The 12,967-nt window shown below is 40.4% G+C and overlaps 1 protein-coding gene across 2 annotated transcripts in view; it reads right to left on the minus strand.

The window, feature by feature from the left end:
• The window catches only part of Vps45 (vacuolar protein sorting 45 homolog), a 55,995-nt gene that overhangs the window by 778 nt on the left and 42,250 nt on the right, over positions 1-12,967 (minus strand). The gene's annotated exons all lie outside the window — the stretch shown is intronic.

Raw genomic sequence — 12,967 nt, forward strand, 5'->3', positions numbered from 1 at the left:
CAGTTGAGCCTTAACACATCCAAACCAGAAGGAAAGTCCCTTTGTGTTCTTCCCCAGGGTCCTCACTGTGTTTTCTAGATTAAATTTGTAACGTCTGTTAAGATTAATATTATGCTGAGTGAGGTGGCACATGCCTGTGATCCCAGTGACTCAGGAAACTGAAGCAGGAGGATTCTAAGTTCAAGGCCAGCCTTGGCAACTTGATGAGACCCTGTCTCAAAATGAATAAAAAGGACTGGGGATGTGGCTCAGTGGTAAAGCATCCCTGGGTTCAGTTCTAGTACTGAGAGAGAGAGAGAGAGAGAGAGAGAGATTTTAAGTTTGAAATTTCTAGATAGGAACCCAGAATTTTAAAGGGCAAGGCTCCTATATTAACTCAGGACCATGTTACATCAGCATCTTCTACCTATACTCTTGAAATTGTCTCAGAACTTTTATTGTGCCTGAGTTTCTTCCTTATTTTATCTACTCTCCAAAGACACACCTGAGTAACTTTTCTAAAATACAGATTATATCATATTGCATACTCTCACCTCTTCTTTAAAACCTTTTACTTACAGAAAAATGTATATAAAGTTTCAAGCCCTTCATACTGTAGCCTGATAATAACTAGTATTTACATTTACTGTGGCCTGATAATACATTGTATTTATTTTGTTCAGAGAACTGTTTTATACATGTATGTGTGAATATATATACAAGAAGCCCTATGAAATAGCTGCTCCTATTATCTTTATTTGAAAAAATGAAAAAAGTTATAGAGAGGTAAAGTGACTTGCCAGTGTCACAACAGCTAGTGAGTGGCTTAGCTGGGATTCAAACCCATGGACTGGAGACAGTGCCCTTCAGCATGATCTGAGTTTTAAGGCTGCCCCTCACTTGTCTAGGTCAGTGTCCCGCAGGGTAGTCCCTGCCATCCACGCCCAACAGCACTCACTCTTCCCTAAACGTGTCACAAACATTCATACCTCCATACTTTTGCTCTTACTGTGCTCTGTGTCTGAGATGTAAGTTTGCCCCTTCTCTCTCTGCCGAAATCCTTTTTATCTTTAAGGCTAAGAATCAAAAATCACTTTTCCTGCAAAGCCTTCACAAACCCCCCATGCTGAACTGTCACTTGTACCACTATTATCCCTTAGTCCTAGGGCTATTTTAGTACTGTATTATTAACATGGCACTGTCTATATTCTTGTTGCCAAAATAGATCATGAACTCCTCAGGGTGGGAATACCTTTTACTCAGCTTGTTTCTCCAGGGCTTAGCAAAGGTACCCAGTAAAGATATGCTGAAGAAATGAATTAATTAAACTAGCAACCCATTGGCAAGAGAACCTTTTCTATAACACAGGGGTTATTTGGATGGTATTTATAAGTATGCTCAGGACTTTCTCAGAAGGAGACAGATCTACAGAAGACAAAGGGTTGAAAGAATGACCAGGTACTTTATTATTATTGTTTCATAGTTTCAGACCTGGAAGATTCTGGGTTTGAAGGATTTAAATTCCAAACTCCTTTGCAAAAGAAAAAAAAAATAGTTAAGTAGAGGGAAAGGAGTATGTTGAGTTTATTTACTCTCCTGAAACACAGGCCTCTCTGGGTGGCCTGGTCTGTTGGCCAGCTGGACTGGAACGCTTGGAGGTCAGAAGACAAGTGTTAGGAAACGAGGTGGTGTTGCTTTTCTGAAAGTGAACATCACAGGTCTTTGATGAGTGACTCCTAGTAAGAATGAAACAAGTGAGAAGCCCTATAGGAACTTTCAGGTGATCTGTGTTTCATTTCAACACAAAGGAAAAAATAACTTTGCTAAAATTATACTTGAAAGATCCTCCTCTGTATATCAACAAGACCCTACACTGCTGACTGCAAAAAGGAAACACTATATTTTCCAAACCTTATTTTGCTTCTTATGGCCATTGTGACTTAAAAAAAAAAAATCTATTTGGGGACTTCGGTGAGTCATTGCACAGAATGCTTAAAAGATTATGGGCAGTGAACATACTGGTAGCTAGCTGTATCCTAAATTTAGTCTATGTTTAAAAACAAAACAAAAAGAATAATTTTTCTTTCTAGATTTGTTTTAAATCAATCTCACTTAAAATGCAAACTCAAAAATCCCCATCTCCTGTGGTGCTATAATCCAATTCAATTCAGTTTAATTCAATTTAATGAATGTTTACTGAGCGTCCACTGTGAACCAGGCACTGAACTAGGAGTATGAATGAACACCTGTTACGATTCTTATCTTCAGGGGCTCTCAGAGACGGGTCCCAATCACAGCTCACCACGAGACATGGTGTCAACAGGGGTAACACCAGAGACTCACTAAGTCATCGGTGAGTTGACACTGCTGCTCTTCTTGGTTTGTACCGCGATCAAGGGTGCGTTCCCCACTCTATAGGTAGAGGAAGGTGGGTGGGAAAAACAGAATCCTCCACCCAGATTTTAAAAAGTCCTGAGTCACACATCAATAAACAAGGGTCTTCACTGTCTAAGTCTCTGGTAAAGATCTAGGGACCAACACTTACAGAATTAAAAATTTTAATGACAAATGTAATTAAGCTCATCACTATATCCCTAAACTAGCTACATAACATCACAAAATGACATATGTGTATGGTGTACATTTAAAGTATGTGCTCCTCCTTGCCCACTGTAACCTACAGACAGCAATCAGAAGTGCCAGGGCGGGAGCCATGGGGAAGGTGGGTCAGTGTGAACTGAGCTACAGGCAGATAGGACGAAGAAGTCCCGGGGTGCTACTGTCAAGAGGTGACTATAGGTGACAGTAATGCACTTTGTATTTTAAAAAGCCAGAAGAAAGGATTTTAAATGTTTCTACCATAAAGAAATGAGAAATATTTGAGAAGACAGGTATGTTTATCCTGATTTAATCACTGGAAAATATATGTATCGAAATGTCATATGATACCCCATAAATATGTATTTTGGTTTTTAGGTATCATTGAAAAATAAATTTCAAATAAAAAATTACATATTAGTTTCTTGTAACCAAGACAACAAGGGAACCTAAAATCTGAAGAATGGTATGATGAAAAAAAAAAAAAGAACTTGTAGGGAACAGGAAAATAGAAAATGACTTTCAAAAACATGAGGAAACCAGGCAGGGCTGGGGCTCAGTGGCAGAGTGCCTACTGAGCATGGGTGAGGCCCTGGGTTCGATGCCAGCACCACATAAAAATAAACAAAATAAAGGTATTCTGTCTGTCTATATATATATATATATATATATATATATATTTTTTTTTTTAAATGAGAAAACCAGGGCTGGGGTTGTGGCTCAGTGGTAGAGAGTGCCTAGCATGTGTGAGGCACTGGGTTTGATTCTCAGCACCACATATAAATAGATGAAATACAGGTCCATTGACAACTAAAAAATATTTTTTAAAAAATGAGAAAACCCCAAGATATTAGTTTTGTTTTTTTTTTTTGTACCAGGCTTGGGGGCACTTGACCACTAAGCCACATCCACAGCTCTTTTTAGAGACAGGGTCTCACTGAGTTGCTTAGCACCTCACTTTTGCTGAGGCTGGTTCTGAACTCACAATCCTTCTGCCTCAGCCTCCCGAGCTGCTGGGATTACAGGTGTGCACCACTGCGCCTTGCTAAGATATTAGCGTTAAGCAGAAGTAAGCTTCTAATTAAGCCAAACACTTGGCTGGAGATATTTGAGTATGGGAGTTGGTGAGGGAGACTAATAGGATGGAATTTTTAATATCTTAAAACAATGAAAGCTCCTCTTCCCTTTCCTCCCAGTTTTCGGAGACACTATTAGGTTTTCATGTATCTTTACTTTTACACATAATATCCCTTCTGCCTCACACTTTGTCTAGTGGAACTATGCCTCTTTTAAAACACACCTCTCACATGATCTCTCCTAGGAAGCTGTCCTTGCCTGTACTGCCTTCCCCCTAAACAGTCAGTCACCTGCTTGCTTCTCTGTATCTTACACTGTGTGTAATTTGTCTACATGTCTACTTTTCATGTAAGCCTGTGAATTTTTGAGGGCACAAGTGATACGCAAATACTGTAAAAGTTTTAAATAGCACACATAAAATCTCATGTCTTCCTTGACTCTTCTCCCCATTACTCTTTTCAAAGATAACAACAGATTTGATCAACAAATATTTTATTGAGAACATACTATGTGCCAAAAGCACTGTGCTAGAAACAAGAAAGAACATAAAAAAACCAACTCTGGACTCATGGAATTTATATTCCAATGGGGGAGTAAGAAAGATAAAAGTAATTAATGGGTAAAAAAATAGATATATAACACAGAACAGGAAGAAGGTAGAAACTACGCCACTTCAGACAAAGAAAATGAGGCACAGAAAAGTCAAGGTCTTTTATCTTACAGTACTAGACATTCTAGTTTCAGAGTTTGTTCTCCTGATGCAATGCTAGATGAAGAACATGTTATGGACAAAAATAAAGCCCGTTGAAAGAAGAACTGGAGACACTGTCAGTGGTGTGAGGTTTTAAATTCAGTGCTCCTGGAGGGCCTCACTGATAAACGGACATTTAATCAAGACCTGCATGAGGTGGTAGAGCATTTACCTGGGGGAAGAGCATGTGCAAAGGAGCCAAGGCTTGGATGTTCACGGAGCAGAAAGGAGGCTGGTGTGAATAGGTGTGAGGTAGCAAGGATGAGATCAGACAGACCAGAGGAGGGGATGGAGGGGAGTGTGAAGAGGAGATCGCGGGAGACCTGCTGATGGTTGTAAGGATTTTCGATTTTTGGGTAAAACGAGGGATATCTGGAGGGTTTTTCACAAAGTGACATATCCCAGATCACATATTTTCACATGACCACTCTACTCCTATATTGAGAAGAGGTCTGGGGGGACAAGGGTGAGGCAGTATGATAGCCAGAGGACATGAGGTTCTGGACTGATTGTGAAGGTAAGGCTCACAGGATTCACCGATGAATCAGGACACAGATGTGAGAGAACAGGGGAGTCAAGAAAACGCCAAGGTCTTTCACCTAAGTAACTCAAAGAGTGGAAATGCTGCGGTGGGAAGTCTGAGGGGGATGAGGTTGAGGAAGGAAGAAGATGTATGTGTGTTTTCATCAGCCCTGGGAAGGGAACCCAGAACCTACACATGCCAGACACACACTCTAACCCTTGGCTTATATCCCAAGCCCCAGAGGTTTGTTTCTGATCTCATTAAATATGGATGCTTATAGACATTCAAGTAGAAATGACAGTAGGGGGGGAGGATGGGCACAGAAGTCTGGAGTTGGGGGAAGAAGTTCAGACTAGAAACAGGGTTTCAATGGAGGTGTCGTATTTCACGTTCAGGGGGATAGCTGGCAATTTCTGGCCACATTTTTCATTGTAATAATTGGCATCTAGTGCGTAGAGGCCAGGGATATTGTTGAAAATTCTACAATGCAAAGGACATTTCCCTACAACAAAAATTATCTGGTTCAAATTATTAGAGTGTTAAGGTTAAGAAACTTTGGACTAAAAATATAAATTTGGGAGTCAGAAGTGGATAGAGAGACTTTAAAATCAGGAGACCAGATAAGACTGTCAAGGCAGCAGGTGTGGAGGTAAGAGATGGTCTAAGGCCTGCGTCCCAGAAATCCCCCAAGTAGGGAGAACCAGCACAGGACAGAGGAATGGCCACTGAAGTAGGAAGGGCAGAACAGCGCATTTCCTGGAAGCGAGTGAAGAAGAATGTTTCAGGGGCCGAGTGTGAGGCTCAGTGGTAAGCACTGGCCCAGCATGTGTGAGGCCCTGGGTTCCATCCCCAGAACCGCGGGGGAGGGAAAAAGTAAAAAGAACTGACTAAATGTGTCAAATGCTACCCATAGGACAAGACAATGAGGAGTAAATTCACTCTGGGTTTAGCCATATGGAGGTTCCTGGGGACCATGACAAGGGCAATCTGGGGAATGAGTGGAGTGGTTTAGGAGAGCGTGGGTTGAAGAGACTAGATGAGGGGAGGAATTAAGAGAGGAGTGCCAACATCTTGGAGTATCTTGCTGTAAAAGCCTCAGAGGGGCTGGGGCACAGCTCATGTGCAGAGCATGTGCTGACCATGCAATAAGCCCTGGGCTCAATTCCCTGCCCAAGGGTTAGGGCGAGGGAGGAGGTGAGGGAGGGGGTAAGGGAGGAGGGTGAGGGAGGAGGGTAAGGGAGGAGGTGAGGGAAGAGGGTGAGGGAGGAGGGTGAGGGAGGAGGGTGAGGGAGGAGGTAAGGGAGGAGGTGAGGGAGGAGGGTGAGGGAGGAGGTGAGGGAGGAGGGTAAGGGAGGAGGTGAGGGAGGGGGTAAGGGAGGAGGGTAAGGGAGGGGGTGAGGGAGGAGGGTGAGGGAGGAGGGTGAGGGAGGAGGGTGAGGGAGGAGGTGAGGGAGGAGGGTGAGGGAGGAGGGTAAGGGAGGAGGGTAAGGGAGGAGGGTGAGGGAGGAGGGTGAGGGAGGAGGTGAGGGAGGAGGGTGAGGGAGGAGGTGAGGGAGGAGGTGAGGGAGGAGGGTGAGGGAGGAGGCGAGGGAGAGGACACCCAAGAAAGCCCTGAGAGAAAAAGGAGGCTAAAGAGAGGGTTTTAAGGAAACAGCAGCGTGTTTCTATGCTTCTTGAATGACCCGACAGGGTGGTGGGGGAAGTGATTTGGAAAGAAAGGGGGGCAAGTGTGGAGTGTGCTCTGGAGGAGGTGGGCAGGAGGGATCTCGTGCCCACATTTTAGAAGGGCTGGCTTTAGCCAAGAGCATCCATCCAGCGTGACAGGTGGAAGGTGGCTAGAAGCAGTGGTGGTGGGAGCTGTGATGTTCTCCTCTACTTTAAAAATTTTTTCTTGTGGTGCTGGGGATGAACCCAGGTCCTTGGCATGCAGGGCGAGCCCCCTAGCAGCTGCGCCCCTTGTGATGCTCTTTCCTCCTGGTTTCTCTTACAACTGGTGTACACCCTCAGCGTTACCGTCTTCATATAAGTAAGTACTGAACGGTTTGCTGAATGAATACATGAATAGATACAAGTTTTAAATGCGTCAAGGCCTCCCAGTACAGATGTCGCCTACTATGCAAACTTTTTTTGAATACCCAATAGCAGTTGTATCGGGAGCAACAGAGGAGGCTGGCACTCGGCATCTAGGTCTGCACACCAGGAGTCTTACACAAGGATCATCCTGCTCCTCTCTGGACATATGCTCCACCATAAAGAACTTCTGCTTTGCTTTTCTCCTCCTCCTCCTCCTCCTCCTGCTCTTAGTCATGTTTTCTCAGCCCTGACTGCTCAGGGGCCCTGCGGAGATCCTGCTCACTCTTTATGTGAAGCACTTCCGGAGTACTCAGTTAGAATTAGTTATTTCTAGGTGGGACACACTTTATTTATATTCATTGACACTTCTCAAATTTTTATCAGACCTAAGAACCCCTAATAGCAGAATTTTTTGGTCTTAGAAAAAAAATTTTGGTCTTGGAGGGGTAGACTGGATTGGCAGACCAGTTTACACCTTTCTTTGAGTTTGACTAGTGTTTTAAAAATGTATGATTTTACTATTTTTCATAAATTGACCTTTTAAATTTTGACATAAACATATTTTAAGGCACTTTCAGTTAAATTATTTAATTATCCCCCACATATCCCTCTAAAATGTAAGAAAATGGACACTCCAAAAGATGTGTCATGTTTATTTTGTGCCTTTGTGTGTCCCTAGGACTGATAACATTCTAATTTGAGAAAAATAGATTTGTTTGATTCCCCCCACTGGCTCATGAAAGATAGGCACATCCTATTTATTTTTGTATTTTAGTTTCATCCTTGAATAGTAGCTTATAGCCACTCCATAAATAGTCTCCCCACTGCTCTCAAGTAATAATAATATTCTGTCAATACTCGTTGTTCATATTTCTTCTGTTCCTGAGAGAAGCAACAGAGATAGTAAAAAAACAAAATAAAAAACGAAGAAGTTGACTGTGGTATATCCACACAATAAAATCTTACACAACACTGAAAAATGAATGAACAAGGTTACATGCAATAATACTGACAACTCTTAGAAACAATATTTACTGAAAAAAGTATAATATCATTTTTATAAAGCTCAAAAACATAAACATGTTATTTAGAAATACATAGATAAGTGACAAAAATACAACCTTTCCCCACCAAAGCAAGGGAATTAAACACAAAATTTAGGAGAGTGCTTTCTTGTTGTGGGAAGATGAGAGATGTAACTGAAGAGGAACACATGGGTAGATCTATGTTACTGCCAATTTTCTAGTTTTCTCTTGAGTTAAGTGAACAAACAGTTCAAGGACGTTCATTATATAATTATGCCTTCTAACTCACGTGTTATATATCTTGTTTTACAATTATCAAATGTTATATTAAAATACAATAAAAACCACAAAACCTGAGTGCTGAGCAAGATTCTTTCCTTTGGTACTAGGGATTGAACCCAGAAATGCTTTACCACTGAGCCACATCCACACACATCCTCAACACTGTTTATTTTTTATTTTGAGACAGAGTCTCACTAAGTTGTTTAGGACATTGCTAAATTGCTGAGGCTGGCCTTAAACTTGTGATCCTCCTACCTCAGCTTCTCAAATTGCTGGGATTACGGCGTGTGCCAAATGTGCCCAGCCAGAGTGAGATTCTCTTTTTTTCTTTTTTTGATTTAAAAAAAATTTTTAATTTGTGAGATTCTTTTTTTTTTTTAAATATATATATATATACATATATTTAATTGTAGAATGGACACAATGCCTTTATTTAATTTATTTATCCTTTTATGAGGTGCTGAGGATAGAACCCAGGGCCTCACAGGTGCTAAGCAAACGCTCTGCCACTGAGCCACAACTCCAGCCTCAGAGTGAGGTTCTTTACTCTAGATTTCCTCAGATTCTTTAACATGCAAATGTGATTTGCAATTTTTCCAAGAAAGGGAAATAGCATTTTCTGAACTCGGTTGACTACAAAATCTTTTTTAAAATATGGAAAAACTTTATCTCTCCAAATTTTCTATAGAGTGGACCTTGGGAAACAATTAAGGTATAAAATATTTCCTTGATTATAACCAGTTCCACTGAGGTTACTTCACCTGAGATACTTTCTTCCAAAAGATGTAATTGCCTATTAAAAAATATAGCTACTCCTTCCCAAGTCCCACCTTTTTACAGGACACCTGACTTATGAAAAACAAACTAAGTAAAATAAAACAAAGGAAAAATGGAGTCCTTGACCCTATTTTTAGTTCCACAGGACAAAAGAGAACACAATGGAATTCTACACGCATCCAGCATTGTGCATGTTTTATTCCTTAGAATACCACGTGAAGAGAAAGGAAGGAATTGCCCTCAGATCCCACGGGGTAAGAGACGGATTCCTTGGAGACAGAAATGCCTATAATATCAGTCACACAAGTCTGAAAGGAGGTTATCGTCTGAGAAAGAAAAGAGCTATAGATGTGCTTTCCCACCACTGGGGACATTCAAGGCCACATCGATTTGTCAGAGCAACCACAACTGCAGCAGAAGAATCATGCCTACTATTAAAAAAATAGGAAACAAAGCCCCAAATAACCCAGCTGTAGCAGCCATGGAGGCTGAAGACTCTTTGTAAGTCTTTAATTATAGAGGTACTGATGCTGGGGGCTTCCAAGGGGAAATTTTAAGTGAGCACAAATGGAAATGGAACCACAAGGTTTTTCTCCTCTCAGAACACGAAGGCCATGTGGCCTCTGGACTACCTCCACAGTAAGTTTTATCATTGCCTTGGTGTATTTCTACTTGGAATAATAATACAATCCTGCCCCTGAATTATGTTAAAGTAAGGGTTCTTAAAATAAAGTAGTACAGTTTGGGCAGAGGAATGAAGTGACCCACTATACAGAGTTAGCATGTTTGGACTTTTTCTTCCATTTTAACTTTTTATTATTTTACCCAACAAATCCTGGAAGAAATATGCAAACGCTGTATTGAATTTTACACACCACACAAAAAGGCATTTCTTACAAACTTGTGAGAGAGAATGTTTTCCTATAATATTTTCCCACAAGTCACATTCTGGTTGCAAGAAATAGGAACTCATCCAAATTAGCTCAAGCAAAAGAAAAGTGTTTATCGTATGGCATTGGAGGTGGAGCGAGGAGTGATGAGTTGGAAGACTGCTTTGGAACCAGAGAGCATCTACCCCTCTGATTCTTGTTTCATTCTTTAAGCTTCACAGTATTAATCTAGTTCATTCTTCTTTGCATCTGGGTTGAAGTAAACTGGTTTTTAGCCAACCTTTTCACATATAAATTGATGATTTAAAAATTTAAGTTTAAGAATCAGCAGCAGCTAACCTCAGTGCTGGCAAGGCATGATGTGAAAGTATAAATACACTTTTAGGTATTTAGATTATAAAGGTATAGAAGACTTTCCTGGCTGTAAATTTAGTAATTTAGCATCTTAAAAACGCTTACACCTGCTGGGAGCGGTGGCACACACCTGTAATCCCAGTGGCTTGGGAGGCTGAGACAGGAGGATTGAGAATTCAAAGCCAGCCTCAGCAACAGCAAGGTGCTAAGAATCTCTGTGAGACCCTGGTCTCTAAATAAAATATAAAATAGAGCTAGGGATGTGGCTCAGTGGTTGGGTGCCTTTGAGTTCAATCCCTGGTACCAAAATAAATAAATAAATAAATAAATAAATAAAATTGTGATGATAATAATCTTACTTCTTGAATCATGAAGATTAAATGAGATAATATACACAGTGAATTAAGTAGTCTGGCATATAGCATATCTTGAGTGAACAACTGGATATGTCTATAAAGATGTATATAAAGTGATGTTTATTATAGAAAAATTACAAAAATTTAATATCAAACAAATTCTTCTTGTTGTTGTTCTTCAATATATGTCCAGTCTCAAGATAGCTCTTGGAACTTGGTGCACAATAAGTATTTGCTGAATGAACCAAAAACTGAGGACTGACAAATTGTGGCTTAATCCAATAGAATGTGACTCAGTCATTAGAAATGACATAGATGAGTATTTTCATTGAAAACACATGTTCGTATACTTCTTTTTATTTAAAAAGTCTAAAAGTGTATGCATTAGGATGCTGACAACATTCCCTATGATGGGATGGTGGCAATATGGATACTTTTATTATCTTCTTTTTTTTTTTTCCCCAGGGCCAAGGACGGAACTCAGAGCCTTGTGCTTGCTGGGCACGCACTCTGCCCACTGAGCTAAATCCCCACCTCCTATTATCTTTTTATTTTATTTTTTTTTAATATATCTTTAGTTGCTGATGGACCTTTATTTATTCATTTACTTATATGCAGTGCTGAGAATCAAGCCCAGTGCCTCACATGCTAGGCAAGCGCTCTACCAATGAGCCACAACCCCAGGCCCCCTATTATCTTTTTTGTTTTTTGCTTAGCTACATTTAATTTTTCTTCCTACAAGGATTATGTATTGATTTTGTAATGAAAAGCTATTTTTAATTTAAAAATGTTATGTACATAAATAAACTGGAATCAGGAAATATACCTAGATTTGAGTCTTCAGTTAAATTCAACTTTAAAAGAAGGATCTTATTAGATCTCATTTATGTTTATTTTCCCATTAGACATTAAGATGTTGCAGGTGTAGAACATGCCTTCATCTTTCTAACCTTGAACAGAACCTGACATGCAATCAGTATTCAATAAACGCCTGTCGGTGCAGGCAGTGCACTCCATTATGACTTCTGCAATGTTTCATACTTTGGTCATAGGAGGAAAAGAAACTCCCAAGAAAATCTTTACAAAGAAGGTAATGGTTTCAACAGTTTCAAACAGGAACTTGAAATGCCAATAAGTGAAGAAGAGAGCTCTGGATTCTCTTCTCTTTGAAATGCAAATTCTGTCATAGTATCCTAATTTTTCTGTAAATAATTCAGAGATCAACCAACTTGTGGTTATAGGAGAAGGTCCAAGTTTCTAGTGTTACTGGTTTAGGCAGAAATCTATAAAGTACTCTTGATAACATGAATTGGCCCCTTTCGGGCTTCAAATTTAATCAACTGTTTTCTAAGCTCTTAATTGTGTTCTCTACAAAAAAAAGATTAATATCACCGATTTACTGAAAAGTTAAATCACTATCAAGACTTAGGCATCATTTCAGATAGTCATTAAAATACCAGCTGTTACTAGTTATCAAGTTAATCACTTTTATTCAAAGAATAACATGGTCACTTAAATCTCATTCTTCATCTGTGTGTGTGTGTGTGTGTGTGTGTGTGTGTGTTAGTTACTGGGGACTAAACCCAGGGGCATAGGCTCTACCACCACACTAAAACTCCAGCCATTTTTATTTTTTATTTTGAGAGGGTCTTGGCTGTTCAGATAGTTGTCCTCCTGCCTCAACCTCCCAAGTTGCTGGGGATTACAGGTGTATTACTTACAAAATAACCACATTTCATGTTCTTAGTAGCGCCATACTGCTAAGAGGCTACACCACTGGACAGCATATGTATAAAGTATAGAGGAACACTAGCACATGGTATGTTCTCAGTACATTTTAGTTCTCATTGTCATCACAACCTGTCTAGATTGCCATAGACCAGTATTCCTCAAAGTGTGTTCCTCAGAATACCAGCTGACATCGGGTTTCTGGAACATGGCATTAAATAACACTGAATCATGCAGTAAGAAAACCATTTCTTTCTTTTTTGGGGGGGGCAGGGCAGGTACCAGGGATTTAATTCAGGGGCACTCAACCATTGGGCCACATCCCAGCCCTATTTAGTATTTTATTTAGAGACAGAGTCTCACTGAGTTGCTTACATCTTGCTTTTGCTGAGGCTGGCTTAGAACTCGCCAGGCTTTTGCCTCAGCCTCCTGAGCTGCTGGGATAACAGGCATGTGCCACCGCGCCTGGCAGAAAACCATTTCTTTTAAAAATTGTTTTTCCATCTTTCTGATTGTGTCAAGGAGAAAGTATCAGTTTGGTACTATGGTGCTTT

Source organism: Marmota flaviventris, chromosome 10, assembly GCF_047511675.1.
Source record: "Marmota flaviventris isolate mMarFla1 chromosome 10, mMarFla1.hap1, whole genome shotgun sequence".
NCBI lineage: Eukaryota > Metazoa > Chordata > Mammalia > Rodentia > Sciuridae > Marmota > Marmota flaviventris.